We start from the raw sequence: 16,125 nt of genomic DNA, 5'->3' as shown, positions 1-16,125 counted from the left end.
ACAATTCAAAGTGGTATGGCCTGCATATACTGTATGTCCAGAGAAACAGCTGAACTGACTGTGCAGTCAATAAACCTCTAAATAGCTCTTTATCAACAGCCCTTGTTGGTTTTTTACGTAACAGAATTTTATTTTTTTTTTCAAATCCTTACGAATAGGAGCATTTATACCCTCTTGCCTAACACGGCTGTGTTTCGATACCAACCATGTCTGCCTTAGGAATGCCACTCCTTACAAAGGATGCAGAGTTTCCTTCAGTCCCCAGATTGCTTTGGGGCTTTAGTCAATTTGTCTTTGGGAAATATGGCTGGCTGTGTCCCACAGCAACCCAAGGAGGAAGGAAAGTCAACATCCTTTGTAAGAAGCACTGTTCCCGAGACAGGCGTATTTGGTGTTGAAACGTAGCTGTGTGAAGCGAGAGAGATGTTTGGCAACTGTGAATATTTATGAGAGTAAGGATACGATATACCCTGAATTTACATGAGAGATTGGAGGGCAGAGGCAGACTCAGCTCATCTCTATGAGGCAAGTACTTTTAAATAATTTTGGTGAAAGACTTTTTAAATGTAAAATAAAAATAAAAAATAATAATTATTAGCAGGCATGACATTCATATGCCACAATGTTACAATGTGAATGCCTCAGTTCAGAAGGATTTAATTTAATAAAAATTTTGGTATTTAAAAACAATTTAGAGATTTATTAATTTTGCGCATATTATAAAATCGGCGCACCTTTTAAAATCTACCCTTAAGTTGGTAAAACATTTCCCCAGGTTGCTTATAAACTGCTCTCTCACTGCACTCGCTACAAGTACCATGCAAACTAGTGTCCCAGATGTACATCAGGAACAGGAAAGCTTATGGGGAACAGAAGAACTGTTTCACATGGCCAACCAGACAAGAAGGGCGGCTTGTCTGTGCCATCCAGTAAGCAGATTATTCCCAGCCCCCACGCGAGTGGCCAACCCTGTATATATTCTTTTGATAATACTTCCTCCAAAACTAAACAATTTACTTCAGATGAGGTCTCACCAATTATTAACACAAAGGCATTATCACCTCCTTTTTCCTATTGGTAATACCTCTCCTTATTCTCTGGCTCTGGCCACTGCCTTGTTATATATTATTTCAGCTTGTAACACTATTGCAGCTCAAAGACTTAGTATTCTTATGAAATACTATCATTTTTTTTTAGCAACAGTCTAATACTGAATCGTTTCCTTGGTCAAGGTCATCCTGTTATGTGTTGTAAGAGCACACAGAGGTCACCACCATTAGCACACGGGGGGGGGCGGGGGAGAGAGACTAACTATCTATAAGGCCTTCAGAGTAATCAATTATTTATATCTCTATGGGAGGGCCAGCTAGTAGCTCGAGGTGAGGTGTTGGTGGTGGTTTAGGGTTTAGGGGCCAGTTTTACATGCAGAGTGAGATGTACGAACAGCACAGTACACCTCAGTGAAGATTTGACGTCATTTGGAGTGAGGAAAGTCTCATAAAGATGATATTTCTACAATTTTCTCTCACCCTAGCTTGATGGACTCTATAACAGGATACTGTCCTGACCGACCCCCATCCCTCCCCCTGCCCGCCCCTTTCACAGAGCCTGGCATTTCTGCACGTACCGAGAGATACGTGCATGGCCAGGCTATTTTCAAAGTGCACTTTGCCTGGCTATGGGACAGATTTTCAAAGGGGTACACACGTAACCCCCGAAAAGCTGCCCCTTCCACCCCCTGTGCGTGCCGAGCCTAAGCCCCGGGGCTTTCCTGGGGGCTGTGTGTCGGGGTGGCACGTCATCCGGGGGCGGGGCTGCGGGCGTGGTTCTGGCCCGGGGGCGTTTCGGGGGTATGGCCGAGTCCTCCAAAACTGCTCCCAGGCTGGAGAATCGCGTGCCGGCAGCTGGGCGGCGCGCACGAGTTACGCCTACCTCGGGCAGGAGTAGCTTTTATAATAAAGGTAGGGGGATTAGATAGGGCTGGGGGGTGGGTTAGGTAGGGGAAGGGAGGGGAAGGTGGGGGGAGGCAGAGGGAACAGGCAGCGCGCGCAGGGCTCGGCGTGCACAAATGTTCACCCCCTTGCGCATGCCGACCCCAGATTTTAAAAGATAGCCGCGCTTATCTATTAAAATCCGGTGAACTCTTGTTTGCGCCGGGTGCTCGAACAAAAGTACGCGCTCGCGTATTTTTTTAAAATCTGCCCCTATGTGCGTATCTCCTGGTTTTTGCACATACCAGGTTTGTAAAATTTACCTTTATGTGATATATAAATTTTATAAATAAATAAATAGTGTTTTGGAATGGCAAGTTTGCTTTATTGGTTCTGATTATCTTTTTTACAGGGTTTTGTGTTACTTCACAAAGTATCTGGTAATGGAGGAAATTTGTATCACTGTTATGGAGGTGAGACCAGAATTTGAAATTTTTTTTGTATAGTGACTAGTAAGGGGAAACATCCTAGTTCAGCCTAGCCAGCCATTTCAGAGCCATTAGCCAATGTGGAATAATTTCTTTTAATTTATATATGTATGTAATTTTTTATTTTATTTGCAGTCTACTCCCAAAATCACAGATAATATATGTTCATCAGCCACTTTGACATGATTTCTGAAACTATATTATATGTATGTGTGTATACTATATATTTCTCTCACTGCATATTGTGTATAGCTTTCTTTGATTTCTGCATCTCAAAAATATACTTTTTTTGCTTGAGTGTTAACTGCTAATGAATTTACCACTCCTCAAGCATTCTTGGAATGCCTCTCATCTTGTCCACTCCATTATCTAAAACAAATCTGCAAAAAGACAAATAATTGATGAATAATGTTATGTTTATGCTTGTTACTGTGCTCATTGCCCTCAGCCATGGGTTAGGTGATAAATAAATGCAATAAATAAATAAACTCCTCTGCATCATCACTTATTAAAATCTTGAACAGAAATGGCATAACGATTAACGTCTGAGGCACTCTCCTAACAACCTCTTTCCCCTGGAGCGAATTCCATTCACCACTACCCTCTCGTCTGTCATTCAACCAGTTTTTAACCCATCTCTAGTCAGCTCGGTTTAAGCTTATGAAATTCTTATTACATTTCCAAATTTTAAACTTTGAGAAATACTGTATGCAGCTGAAAGTTAAAATATAATCATTTTAATCAAGTAGCAATAAGTTGAGAAAACATTGCAGACTTAAAGGGAAGTCTTCATATGTTTATACATGTGGAGCTCATCTGCCACTAGAGTATGCTATAGTGCCATATTTTACTGTCATTGTAATACTAAATAATGAATTCTCTGAAGATTTCTAATCTTAAAAAGTCACAGAATTGCACTTTAAAATAATACAAGTGATTTTAGGATACTTTGTGTGCATGCAGCCTGAATGCCCTTACTTACACGCAAGCAATTGAAATTTCAAACTCACTGAAGCACTCTGTCTTCTTGGTGACTCCCACAAGTATTGCACAAGGTTCTGAAAATAAAAAGAACAGATATCAGGTACTGCATTCTATTCCATTTAAAGATCTGCTTTTGAAAACATTGCTCTTGGACGTCATGAAGATGATGCTGAAACATGATCAATGATGCACGGTAAAATTGCTGTGTTGCAAAAATTCAACAATTATTGTAACAAGTCAAGAAAAACGGTTTTATCATTATATACACTAATACTATATAATTCACCAAGAATATCAATGTACACTTCTTATTCATGTGAATAATGCTGTTGTTTAAATAAAATGGAATAATTTAATCAAGGTAATAGTCAATAACTTTTGATGATGTTCTGCAGGTAAAGGAGAATAATTCTTGTTACTAAATTATCAAAGAGGTATTATATTTTCACTCGAAAAGTGTCCAGTATCAACATTCATTCAGTATATGTGTAGCTATTTTCAAGAACATGGCATCAAAAAAATTTGTAATCCAACTTTAGAAAATTTATCAGTAGCGGAACCTTGGGATTGTTTCTTAATTTGAGATAAGGAAAAATATTTTATAGTTGAACGTTTCAATATAATAGTTACAATGAAATTAGTTTAGATTTTGTAAGGGAATTGTCCTAATAAAACTGGAAAATAAATGACATCTTGAGTGCTTACCACTGATACCAATTGGGGCCCATTGTGTGGCATCTCGGTGGATATAAATGTTATTAGCATGCAAATTTTTCTGATACCTCTTTGCTAATTTAGTAACTGCAGGTAAAGGAAATAATGTGCAAAAAGCCAAAATAAGAATATAAAATGCAAAAAATACTAATATTACCATTTACATAGCTAACTGCTAGAATCCACTGTCGCTCCTTGTGACCTTGGGCAAGTCACTTTACCCTCCATTGCCTCAGCTACAAACTTTGATTATGAGCCCTCTGGGGATAGGGAAATACCTACAGTACCTGAATGTAATCCACTTTGAAGTGCTGAAAAAAGTGTGAAAAGTGGAATATAAATCTAAATAAATAAATAAGTGTCCATTTTTGTATCAGAATTCAGAAGTGTTTTCATATTACAAGGAACACCCTGGGGAATTATGTGCCCAAAAAAATAAAAATTATGCAAAACTAATAATTTTTACACACTAGATTAAACAAAACAGCATAATACTGTATTAGAATAGTCTTATAAATAATTCATGAAGGTACATTAGCACAGCAGTTACCAACCAGTGTGCCTTCAGGCCTGATCTGGTGTTACCACTGCTTGATGCTCAGGTGCAGGCCAGCAATTGGGTTGGGTTCTCAGGACCTCACAGCAATAAGAGGTAACAGAGGCAGCTCTTAAACATGTAGAACTCCTTTATGAGAACATGCGTAAAAGCAAGTTTGCTTATTGTAAATGTTTTCATAGATAGCAGGATGAATTAGCTATACTCTCTGGGTGATGTCCTCCGGGCGGCACAGGGCGGAGCTTTCTCTTAGAATACAGAGCTTTGCTTTGTGTGTATGAGTGGTAGTTTCCTGCGCGATCACCTCTCCTTCTCAGTTCATAATCAAGCCATTATTATTTTATTTTATTTTTTTATTTATTTAAAAATGTTTATATACCGCCTTTACAATTCAAAGAATTAATCAAAACGGTTTACAACCAAACATACATAATAGATAAAAATAAAAATAAAAGCGGTATCCAACCGAACACACATAATAAACCAAAATAAAAGCAAATTAAAAATTATCATTAAAATAAATAATTCAATGAACATTTGTGCCCTACATCATTAGACAGTAAGTGGATTGAATCTGTGGTATTATATCTTGTGAGTGTAGCTATTTGAATAAAATGATGTGTGTATGAGATGAAAATGAATGTTAATTTTGCAAGTTGGAGAGTAAACTGTAAGCTTTCTGAAATAAGTAAGTTTTTAATGATTTTTTAAATTGTTGTGTTGAGGAAATGAGGCGGAGAGAGTCTGGGAGTGAATTCCATAAAACAGGGCCGGCTACAGAAAAAGCCCTTTTTCTAGTTAATTCGTGTTTGGCCAGTTTAATTGTGGGTACATCTAAAAGATTTTTGGAGAGAGATCTGAATTGTCTGGGAGGTTTGTATATACGAAGATTAGTGCATAGCCAGGTAGATGAAGTATTATAGATAAGCGAGTGAATAATTGATAACACTTTGAACTGAATTCGGTATTTAATTGGCAGCCAATGGAGAGAGAATAAGACCAGGAGTAATATGACTTCGGCGTGAGGTACCAGCAAGCAGCCGAGCAGCAGAGTTTTGAATTAGTTGCAAAGGATATAAAGCAGAGTCCGATAAACCTAAAAGTAGGGCATTGCAATAGTCCATACCCGAGAAAATCAAAGACTGCAAGACAGTTCGATAATCTTTAAGAAAAAGGAAGGGTCGGATTCTTTTCAATAGATGTAATTTATAGAAAGATTTTTTTTGTAATATTTGCAATATGATCGGCCATAGAAAGGTCTGAGTTGATTGTAATACTTAGGCTAATAGTGGAAGTACTAATAGGGATAGGAATGCCCTTGAAATTTAAGTGGGAAGGGGGCCCTATGGTGGAATTGGAAATGGAAGAAAGATGAGTAATGGTAGTTTTTGAAGGGTTCAATTTTAAACGGTTATGGTCTAACCAGGTATTAATAGTGGAAAGAACCAAAGATATTAAAGAGAAAGTTTCTGACCAGGAATTTTTATAAGGGATGAGTAATTGAACATCGTCTGCATAAATTCGGAAGTAGACATTTAGAGCTGTAAGAATGTGACAAAGCGGAAGCAAGTATATATTAAAAAGTATTGGGGATAGCGAAGAACCTTGTGGTACACCAGATGAAGATATGTATGAGTCTGAATAATGATTATTAACTTGTACGTGTATATGACGATTAATTAAAAATGATTGAAACCAAGAAAGAACAGTGGATTTGATGCCTATAGATTGTAAACCTGATAAGAGTATCTGATGGTTCAGAGTATCGAACGCTGCGGATATATCTAAAGAGATGAAAATGTAGTCTGTATATGCGTCGAACCCACGAAATACTGTATCAAAACAGGATAATAGTAAAGTTTCTGTAGAATGGCCTTTCCTAAAGCCATGTTGGCCTGTGTGCAAAAGGTCGTTATCGCCTAAAAAGTTGGACAGTTGTTTTAAAACTACTGATTCGATAAGTTTGGCCAATGATGAAATCAGGGCTATTGGCCTCAGATTACTGAGGTCTAAAGGATCTTTCGATTTATTTTTTTGGATAGGAAGAATGGCAATTTTTTTTAAGTTATCTGGGAAAATACCGGACGATAGAGATTTTTAACCAAATCACTCAAGAACTGACAGGTACAAGGGGCAATAGCTTTGAATAATGTTCCAGAACAGGGGTTAAAAGGAGAGTTGGTTGTTTTTTGCTTTTGGATTATTTTCAGAATGGTGGAGTCAGAGATGAGCTCGAATTCAGTCCAGGACAAATGGGCAGGTGGATTTTTGAAAATAGGGAAAGGTAGATGCTGGAACTCCTTAGAGATAATTTCTATTTTGTTTTTGAAATGACATGCTATTTTATTACAATCTTCAAGACTGTAATTTGAATTGTGTGGATTATTAATAGTAGTTAAGGACTTTACAATATTAAACAAAACATTGGGATTCCCATGGGCTTCAGAAATCTTTTTGGAGAAGAAGGATTTTTTTGCTTTGTTGATTTCTTTATTATAACATCTTAATGTACTATAGTAATCGTTTTTTGTTTGCACAGATTTATTCTGCCTCCATCTACGTTCTTTTGATCTAACAAGGGATTTGAGAGTACGTAGCAACTGAGAAAACCAAGGGGTGTTAATTTTTTCTTTTTTGGAAATAACTTTTTTCAGGGGAGCTAAGGAATTTAATGTGGAGGAAATAATAGAATTCCAGGTATTTACAGTGTCTGTGCATGTAGAGGCAATCTGGAAAGCTGATTGAGCAGATAAAGCTTCAATGAATGAATCTGAAGAAATACATTTCCTTTTCCAGACAACTTGGGAACTATTTACTCTAAGGACAGGGGATTGGACACTTAACTTGAACTGAATAAGAAAATGGTTCGACCAAGGTATGGGTGAAATATCAATATGCTTAGAGAGGCGTAGGAGGTGTTACAAAATAAAAGGTCTAAGGTGTGTCCTCGTTGATGAGTTGGTTCTTGAATTAGTTGTTCCCAGCCAAAACCTGATCTAAAAATGCAGATTCAATATTTGACAAAGTAGGGGCATTTACATGTAAATTAAAATCTCCTATCAATATAGTTTTTGAGAGATCTACTGGGAGAGTCGAAATGATTTCTAAAAAACTAGATAAGTCATTGTGTAAAGATTTCGGAGGACAGTAGATCAGACATATATTTATGGCAGTGGTTGTAATTAGTAGTAATTCTAAAGCTTGAGGAAGGGAAATATGTAATTTAACTGGTTTTAATGAGGTCTTTATAATAGCTAGTAAGCCTCCGCCTTTACGATGAAGTCTGGGTTCAGATATCGACATATACTCTGTTGAATTAAAATTGTTCAAAATTACTGTATCAGTGTCTGTTAGCCAAGATTCAACAATTAAGAAAAAATCAGGTTTCTGTTTGTGAATTAAATCTGTTAAGACGGGAATCTTCTTACGAATAGATTGGGCATTACAAAATATAAATGATAAAGTGGAAAGAAGCAAGGTAGCAGATAATGTTGGAATAATAGAAATTAAATTAGAGTTAGAGTTAATTGGATTCTTTGCAGTAACATTAGTAGTAGTATATTTTCTTGAACTAGGAGAGAAAGAATTATATTTACCTCGACCTGTAACCACTGGTATATCCATGGTCTAGAGTTAATGTTCGATTAGTAGTCAAAAACAACTCAGATAACGAAGGTCAGAACGAAGGGGCAAGAACAAAGGGGCAGGCCCCTTGTTCGCGCTCCTTCGGCGCACGACGCCCCGGCGTGCGGCGCCGAACGCTGTCACCGCTAGCTTTATAGTGAGTCGCCCTCTGATGATGTTGCACTTGGGGGCGTGGCCGCTTTCTTCGGTGTCACTATAGCCGCGGGGAAGATGAGGAAGTGAAGTGGAGCTGAAATCCAAAGTCCAAACAGCTGAAACAGCTCTCAGATGGTAGGTAGAGCTTCGCGGAGGCAAGGGCAGTGAGCCCTTCCGCTGTCACCGCTAGCTTTATAGTGAGTCGCCCTCTGATGATGTTGCACTTGGGGGCAATTATAGTGCAATAATAAGAAGAGAGACTGCCTGGGGAGGAGGGTGGGGGCCATATGAAAACACTGTTTATGGTAAGCAAACTTTCTTTTTTCCCTGTCGATAAGCAGGATGAATTAGCCATGCTCTCTGGGAATCCCCAGTTTAGGATTGCCTTGAGTGAATACACAATCACCTGATCATTGAAGTTGACTTGTTTCTGAGAGGATATTACTTCTTATTCATGCTGTGTGCAACCTGCCAGTTTCGTGGCAGCCTGGACTTCCTGTAGTATGATGTAACACTGACGAGCCCACCGAGCTGTCTGAGGCTGACTGTTGGTCGAGACAATAATGAAATGTGACCATGTCGCAAATGTCCAGCAAGAGTACTTTAAATTGATGTGCATAGAAGCTGCAGTGGCTCTAATTCGATGTGCTTTAACAGAGCCCCTTTAGTTTAGAGGAATGGGAAGAATAGCAGAACTGCATGCATTGAGTTATCCAATTTCCTAAAGTTCTCTCTGTCACTGGTGCATCCAGCGCATTTGGGTTAAACGACACAAACATTTGGGATGCACGCTTAGTTGTCTGGGTTCTTTTTTTGTAGTAAGCTAAAGCTCTCTTGTAGTCTAAAATGTGTTGTAATCTTTCCTTGTTATTGTTATGCAGACCTGGAAAGAATGTAGGCAGCATGATTGTCTGGTTTAGGTGAAAAACCAATATGATTTTTGGCAAAAAGGATGGGTGTGTCCGCAAAGTAACCGTGTCATGGTAAAACAAGGATAGTGAACCAGTGTTTGAAGCTCACTCACCTGTCTCGCTGAAGTCACTGTGACTAGAAACACTACCTTCCAAGTTAGGTATTTCATAGAGACCATCTCCAAGGGCTTGAAAGTTGGGAGCACAAGCTTCTCCAGGACTACATTCAAATCCCAAGGAATTGGAGGCTTGGAGACTGGCAGATGAATTTGTATAAGTCCCTTCATGAATCTACATGGGTGGAAACAGAGAGGTCATCCCTTGGAGAGTGATACGCAACTATCATTCTGAAGGGAACTCTAATAGAAGAAGCTGCTAGTCCTGCCGCAAATAACGTATGCAAATAGTCCAATAAAGTTCAGGGGTACAGTTGAATGGATCAAGGTAATTTGCTTGATATCAATGAGAATATCTTTGCCTGCGTAATTCTTGCTTGTCAATGGCTTCCTAGCTGAAACAAGAATGTCCTGGATTCCTTATGATACGTGGAGGTGTTTTAGTACCCTCCTTTAAAACTCCACGCTGTCAGTTGAAGGGAGGTATATATGGGATGTGGCAGAGTCCCCCCATCTTGTGTCAGTAGGTCTGCCCTGTTTCCTAAAGAAATTGGTGGAAGAATGGAAAGTTGAACTAGAGAAGTATACCATGGCTACCTCAGCCAAGCTGGAGCGATGAGAATTAGATGTTTCATCTATTATGCACTTTTGTACCGTTCGAGCTATCAGTGGTGTTGGAGGGTATGTGTAGAAAACGTCCCCCACCAATGGGATTGGGAATGCATCCTTTGAGCATCTCCCTGGGCTCAGGAGACAGATCGAAGGGAAAAAAAAATCACAAACAAATGCAAAAAACAAATGTTTTCCACAAGGCAAAAAGCCAAGTTTCGAGCACAATCAAACTGTGCGGCTTACAGCTCCACAGAAAACAAAGAGACTGAAGAGGGACCCCATGTGGATGCATGGTATAGGGCATGCTCAATGTGCCTAGTCAAAGTTCTAGAAACTTTGACATAGGTTTTCCTTATCGGGCTCCATCTGATGATGTCACCCATGTGTGAAGACTACCATTCTGCTTGTTCTCTCTGAATACAGACTAGGGGATGTTGCGCTCCTGTTCGAGGGCCTAGCTGCGAGCAGGCGCTTACCTTCGCGGCAGAAGCCGCTGACATTCCCCGGACCTTCCAGCGTGGCTGAGCTGCTACCGATGTCATCTTCGCCTCGCGGCCCAGAGGCCGCAGTCCCCAGTTACCCTTGCGACTGGGAGCCGCTCCCTGCTCCCTCTTCTGCGGCAGGATGCCGCCATCGACCTTGGGGCCTGTCCTGTGTCTCATCTCCTGCGCTGAGCTGGCAGGACGCCGCTGTCCAGGGTCCTGCACTTCCTTCTTCCTGCTTCCCTTAAGGGGTGAGACAGTGTCGTCTGCCTGGGTTTAAAGGGCCAGTAGGGAGTGGCTCCTCTGGCTCCACCTGGAACTCCTCCTTGGGTGTCTTCCTTCTCCAGCCCTACAAAAGGGCTCAGTTCTCAGTCTAACATTGCCTTCACTAGGAGCCAATCCTCTTGGGAGCTTCTCCTCCTCAGGATTCCTCGTTCCTGCTCCTGCCTGGTGTTCCAGTCTTCTTGGGATCCCTCCTCGTTCTGGTCTCTTCACTGGATGTTCCGTCCTCTGTGTCCTGATGTCCTTTGTCTCTGTTGTCCCGATGTCTTTAGTGTTCCTGACATCCTCTGTCTTTGATGTCCAGATGTCCTCCGTGTCCTAACGCCCTCGGTCTCTGATGTCCAGATGTACTCCATGTCCTGACACCTTCTGTCTCTGATGTCCAGATGTTTGCCCCTGTCCTGGGCAGGCCCCGCTCCCCTCGTGGTCCGCGACCAGCCGGCTGGCTGTGTAGGGCACATAGGGGATAGTGTGGTCTGCAACCAGCCCGGCTGGGCTGTGTAGGGCACCTGAGGGACCTTGCTCGCTCGTCCACCTTCCTCCGGTTCTTGGACTCCCTGAGGGGCCGTCTGTCCTCCTCTCCGTGCTGCTCTTCATCAAGTGTCCATGAGTGGCGGGAGGCCCTGCGCTTTCTTGAGAGTTCTGAACTTTCACTTCCATGATTTTAGCTTGTCTTGTCCTTGGATGTCCTGGTCCGGCTCCTCCTCTCTGTGGACCGTTGTCAGTCCAACTTCTCTGACCTGTTTTACCGGGTCTACGCAGCTCAGACCAAGAAGGTTGCTGCATAGAGTTGCCCGGATTCTTCTTCATCTCGAGTTTTAGTCTGTCTGAGTTCTTGTCTGTTCCAAGTTCTATGTCTTCGTCTCATCCATTCCAAGTTTCAAGTTCCAGTGTCTGAGTCTTCGTCTCTTCGTCCTGTGCCAAGATGTCTTTGACCACCCTTGCCCTCTGTCCAGCCTGCTGCTTCTTGCCGTTACCCAGTGGCAGGTCCGAAAGGGCTTGGAGTGGTCGGAGGACCACTCAGAGACCACCATTGCGTTGGTGGCCTCTTGGAAGCGTGCTGGTCTGGTGGAGGGTCAGGGCCTCCACATTCCTCATGTCTATTCCCAGACAAGGACCCATCTCACCACAAGGGCACACACCACTTGTCCCGCAATGGGGAGCGCCCTCTAGTGCTCCTCCCATCACATTGCAATAGGGGAGACTCCATGAAATTAGTAAATAGCACATTCAAAACAAATTGAAGAAAATTCTCTCTCATTCAATATGCAGTTAAGCTCTGAAATTCATTGCCAGAGGATGTGGTTAAGGTAGTTTGTATAGCTGGATTTAAAAAAGATTTGGACAAGTCCAGTCTATAAACAATTAATCAAGCAGACTTAGGGAATAGCCACCACTTATCACTGTATGATAGCAGCATTTGATCTATTTAGGATCTTGCCAGGAACTTGTGACCTGAAAACAGGATACTGGACTTAATGGACCCTCGGTTTGACTCAGTATGGCAATTATTATGTCCTTATGATATCACATAAGTGTAATGGCTAATTGTGCCCTGCTTGTGGAAGAGCTACTTATAGAAATTTAAACAAATCAGAGAAGCACGTCAAGCAAGCAAACTCAGGTTAAAATGTTACCTGAATTATTACTGTTAGAGGGCAAAATTTTATTTTCAGTCATGTTACCTCATTTGAACTGCAATGAGAAATCTTGTTCATAAAAATGATGTGCTATGAAAGATTTTTATGTTATTTACATAGCACTTTTAACCAAACTGTCTCAAATATATGTCGTAGATGAGCTACATTTTGTACAGTTTAAGATGTAATAAGGGCCAAACAAGTTGTAAGTGATACTCTAATTAAAGGTATCTTAAAGCTAGTTACTGATGTATTAAGTTAGTCCAGTAGAAAGGTTTCATCTGTAACTTGTTCGTTAACCCTCATTTCTACATATTCAATTGGATTAAGATGCCAATCACAATACTGTATAGTTTAAGTGAAACCCTTTATCCCGGATTGTCACTGTTTCCAAGGGCATACAAAAGAATTTATAACTAGGGCTGTCTTCACAACTCTATTTCCCTTCTCCTTTGTTCCCTAGGTGTGGGTTCTTTCTATGGGATGAAGGCAGTCCTTCTTGGCCCAGGCAGTAGTGATTTCCCACGTGTCTGTGTTACCATAGTTCTTCAGGACAGGTACTCTTACAAACCATGCAGGATTGTCTGGATAGGTTTTCAAATTAAAGTTTACTGTGAACGATTTCACAAGAATCAAGAGATGCATAAAATAAGGTGTCCAGGTACATTCAGGGTGCTTAGATTTACATAAGCCAAGGATTTAGCTGATCTCTACCTCTATAGATGTGTCCCTCCAGACAGAGACTTGAAACTTCCTTATTCTCCATAGATGGAGATGTGTTCCAGGTGGGCCGGGGGTGTCTTAACCATGACTGAATCCCCTACCCAGTAGTTGAGGTCCACAAAGGATCCTGAACTCCAACCTGACAACGCCCTGTGTCACAGGGGTGTGAACTCTTTTGTGGGTCTCCGGATGCCATTCTCATCTTCAAAAGCTAAACTCAGATCTTCCTGCAGGAAAGAACAACTACTGAAAGCAATCCTTTCACCCTCCAACTCTGGGCAAGGAAGGGTGACAGAAACAGCTTCCTTCCCAATGCAAGAGGAAAAACCTTCTCTCTTCCTTAACGGGTCACTTTGCCCAGCTCAAAAGATGGTTACAGAGGTACATACATTCCTTCTTGATCAACCTGAGCAGGGGATAGAGATTGCCAGGAATAGTACAGGTCAAAACTGCAAAGAAGTAGAAAATAGTAAAACTCCTTCAGTATCTCTCCATCTTCCCTCCAGTCCTATCAGAGGATTTGGCAGGTGGGGGCTTAACTTGGAGGGCACATTGAAACAGCTCCTTCTCCTTCAAAAGCAAATCTACACTGCCACCCTAGCTCGGGCTAACCCCCACCTTGTGTCTAAAGGACTTCCGATTACAGACAACCTCTGGAGGAGATGCTATGTTGAATGGTATGCCCATTTGCTACTGTCTATGCAAGAGCTGGGAACTGTAGGAGATATCAGCTTTTACCACTGGATGCAACCAAATATGAATACTGACTCTGCAGGAGGGATGCCACCTTCATAAGATGGATGCTGACTAGAATGTTTCAACAGAAAAACAAGATAAGGAACTTTTAACCAGAAGAGCAATATGGGCTCAGGATATCTGATTTGCCTTTTTAACTTAAGGGCTATAGCTTCTTTCCACAAACCATGAGCTAAGACTATCCAGGGCAGGGCCAGGTCACAGATGCAAAAACAACCCAAATCTGCCTGGAGACGAAAAACAGCCTTTCCAAAGGGCAGTTTATTAGACAGGTCAGTTCACAGAAAAGTGCTGACACCGCAAGACAGCTCGCAGGTCAAGAGGTTGCATGTCTGAGATCATACCCTGGTCCGGAGTCTCCACCCGGCAGGAGCAGTGACCCCACCTCAATGGGAGTGGGGGGGGGGGGGGCAGCACTCTGAAATGACCTGTCTGTCCCACTAATTGACTATGCATGAGCTTCTTACATATTCATGCTTTGCCTGTTATAAGCAGCTGGGAAGACGGCTCAGGTGCAGCCAGCAAAAGAAAAAACATTAACACCTGAAGATGATGTCTGAGCCCAAACCCTCCCCCTGCGATGAGGCAGATAAGCTCCAGTGTCCTGTAAAACTGCACATAAGGAAGCCTTGCTGTTACCCGGCTATTTGTCTCAAACCTGTCTTTTCTTCTCCAGGGCTCAGAGCAGCCTTAGCCCAGCAAGCAACAGGGGCCAAGAATGCATGCTCCCTCCAGCATAGACCGTCTCCAAGATCTCCAACTACAGGGACTGCTCCAAGGTAAAACTGAAGGAAATCTCCTAAAGTTATGGGGGTAGTTAGCTAATGTTTATTAATATACCCTAAGCAAGAAGATGACTCTGATATGTTAAATTCACTAAGGGGCGGATTTTAAAAGCCCTGCGCGCCGTTGCACCTATTTTGCATAGGCCGCCGGCGCGCGTAAGTCCCGGGGCTTTCTAAAAGGGGCGGGGAGGGGGCATGTCGGGGGCGTTCCCGAAACGACGCGGCATTTCGGGGGCGGGCCCGGGGGTGTGGCGCCAGCCCGGGGGTGTGGTCAAATCTTCCAGACCAGCCCCCGGGTCGGGTGACGGTGCGCCAGCAGCCCGCTGGCACGCACAGATTTACGTCTGCTTTTAGCAGGCGTACATCTGCCAACAAAGGTAAGGGGGGGTTTAGATAGGGCCGGGGGGGTGGGTTAGGTAGGGGAAGGGAGGGGAAGGTGGGGGGAGGGCGAAGGAAAGTTCCCTCCGAGGCCGCTCCGAAATCGTAGCGGCCTCGGAGGGAACAGGCAGCACGCGCTGGGCTCAGCGCGCGCAGGTTGCACAAATGTGCACCCCCTTGCGCGCGCCGACCCCTGATTTTATAAAATCCAGCGTACTTTTTTGTTCGCGCCTGGTGTGCGAACAAAAGTACGCGATCGCTCAATTTTTTAAAATCTACCCCACATAATGCTAAGTTTTACTCAGTATAAGCTTGTACTGTGTTAGAGGCATGTGTTGTCTATCTTATTCTGCCAAGCTTGAAATATCTGAAAATAAAGCAGTTCTGATTCTGAGACAAACAGATATCCTTTTCTAGACTTTTTGGATTGCATATAAAGGTAATAAGTGGTAAGTTTCTGTAACATGGCCAGTATCCCCCATAGACAGAGGGGAGAGGGAGCAAGCAGCCCTCTTCCTGCTTATTGCTTACAGAACTAGGCTATCTAGTGGAGACCTCATAGTCTCTACACATGTACTTAAAAGTTAGGAAACAATGATCTGAACTATGAGACATGAATGATTTAATTTAAAACTCCCATACTGAGTTTTAAGTGCTGATCTTAGTTTTTCTATCACAAAGCACCCAAAATGATCAACTGTCACCTTATACACAGAGCAGTCTCTATAATTGCCCCTCAAAGCTCCAGTACCATGATTATTCTGCCTTCTAAATGTATAGGCATATCTCCAAAAGTGGAAGTAGAGCCAGATTTAAAATGATAGCACAAATACAAAACAAATGATAGCATAAATACAAAACAAACGAAAACTTAACTAGATTCAGAAAACACTTAGGGGTAGATTTTAATAAAGTACGCCCGCGCGTACTTTTGTTCGCGCAACAGGCGCGAACAAGAGTACGCCGGATTTTAATAGATATGCACGT

General features: G+C 42.1%; 1 long non-coding RNA gene across 2 annotated transcripts in view; it reads right to left on the bottom strand.

Annotated features, from left to right (window-relative positions):
- LOC115089872 overlaps positions 1-16,125 on the bottom strand; it is a 38,562-nt gene that overhangs the window by 10,805 nt on the left and 11,632 nt on the right. For both annotated transcript variants that reach the window (XR_003856258.1, XR_003856257.1), the window contains exon 2: positions 3,402-3,477. This is a non-coding gene — a long non-coding RNA (uncharacterized LOC115089872). The remainder of the gene's footprint in view (positions 1-3,401; positions 3,478-16,125) is intronic.

The sequence above is a fragment of the Rhinatrema bivittatum genome, chromosome 4 (genome assembly GCF_901001135.1).
Source record: "Rhinatrema bivittatum chromosome 4, aRhiBiv1.1, whole genome shotgun sequence".
Taxonomy (NCBI): Eukaryota; Metazoa; Chordata; class Amphibia; order Gymnophiona; family Rhinatrematidae; genus Rhinatrema; species Rhinatrema bivittatum.
This window is presented reverse-complemented; position numbering and strand designations above follow the sequence as displayed.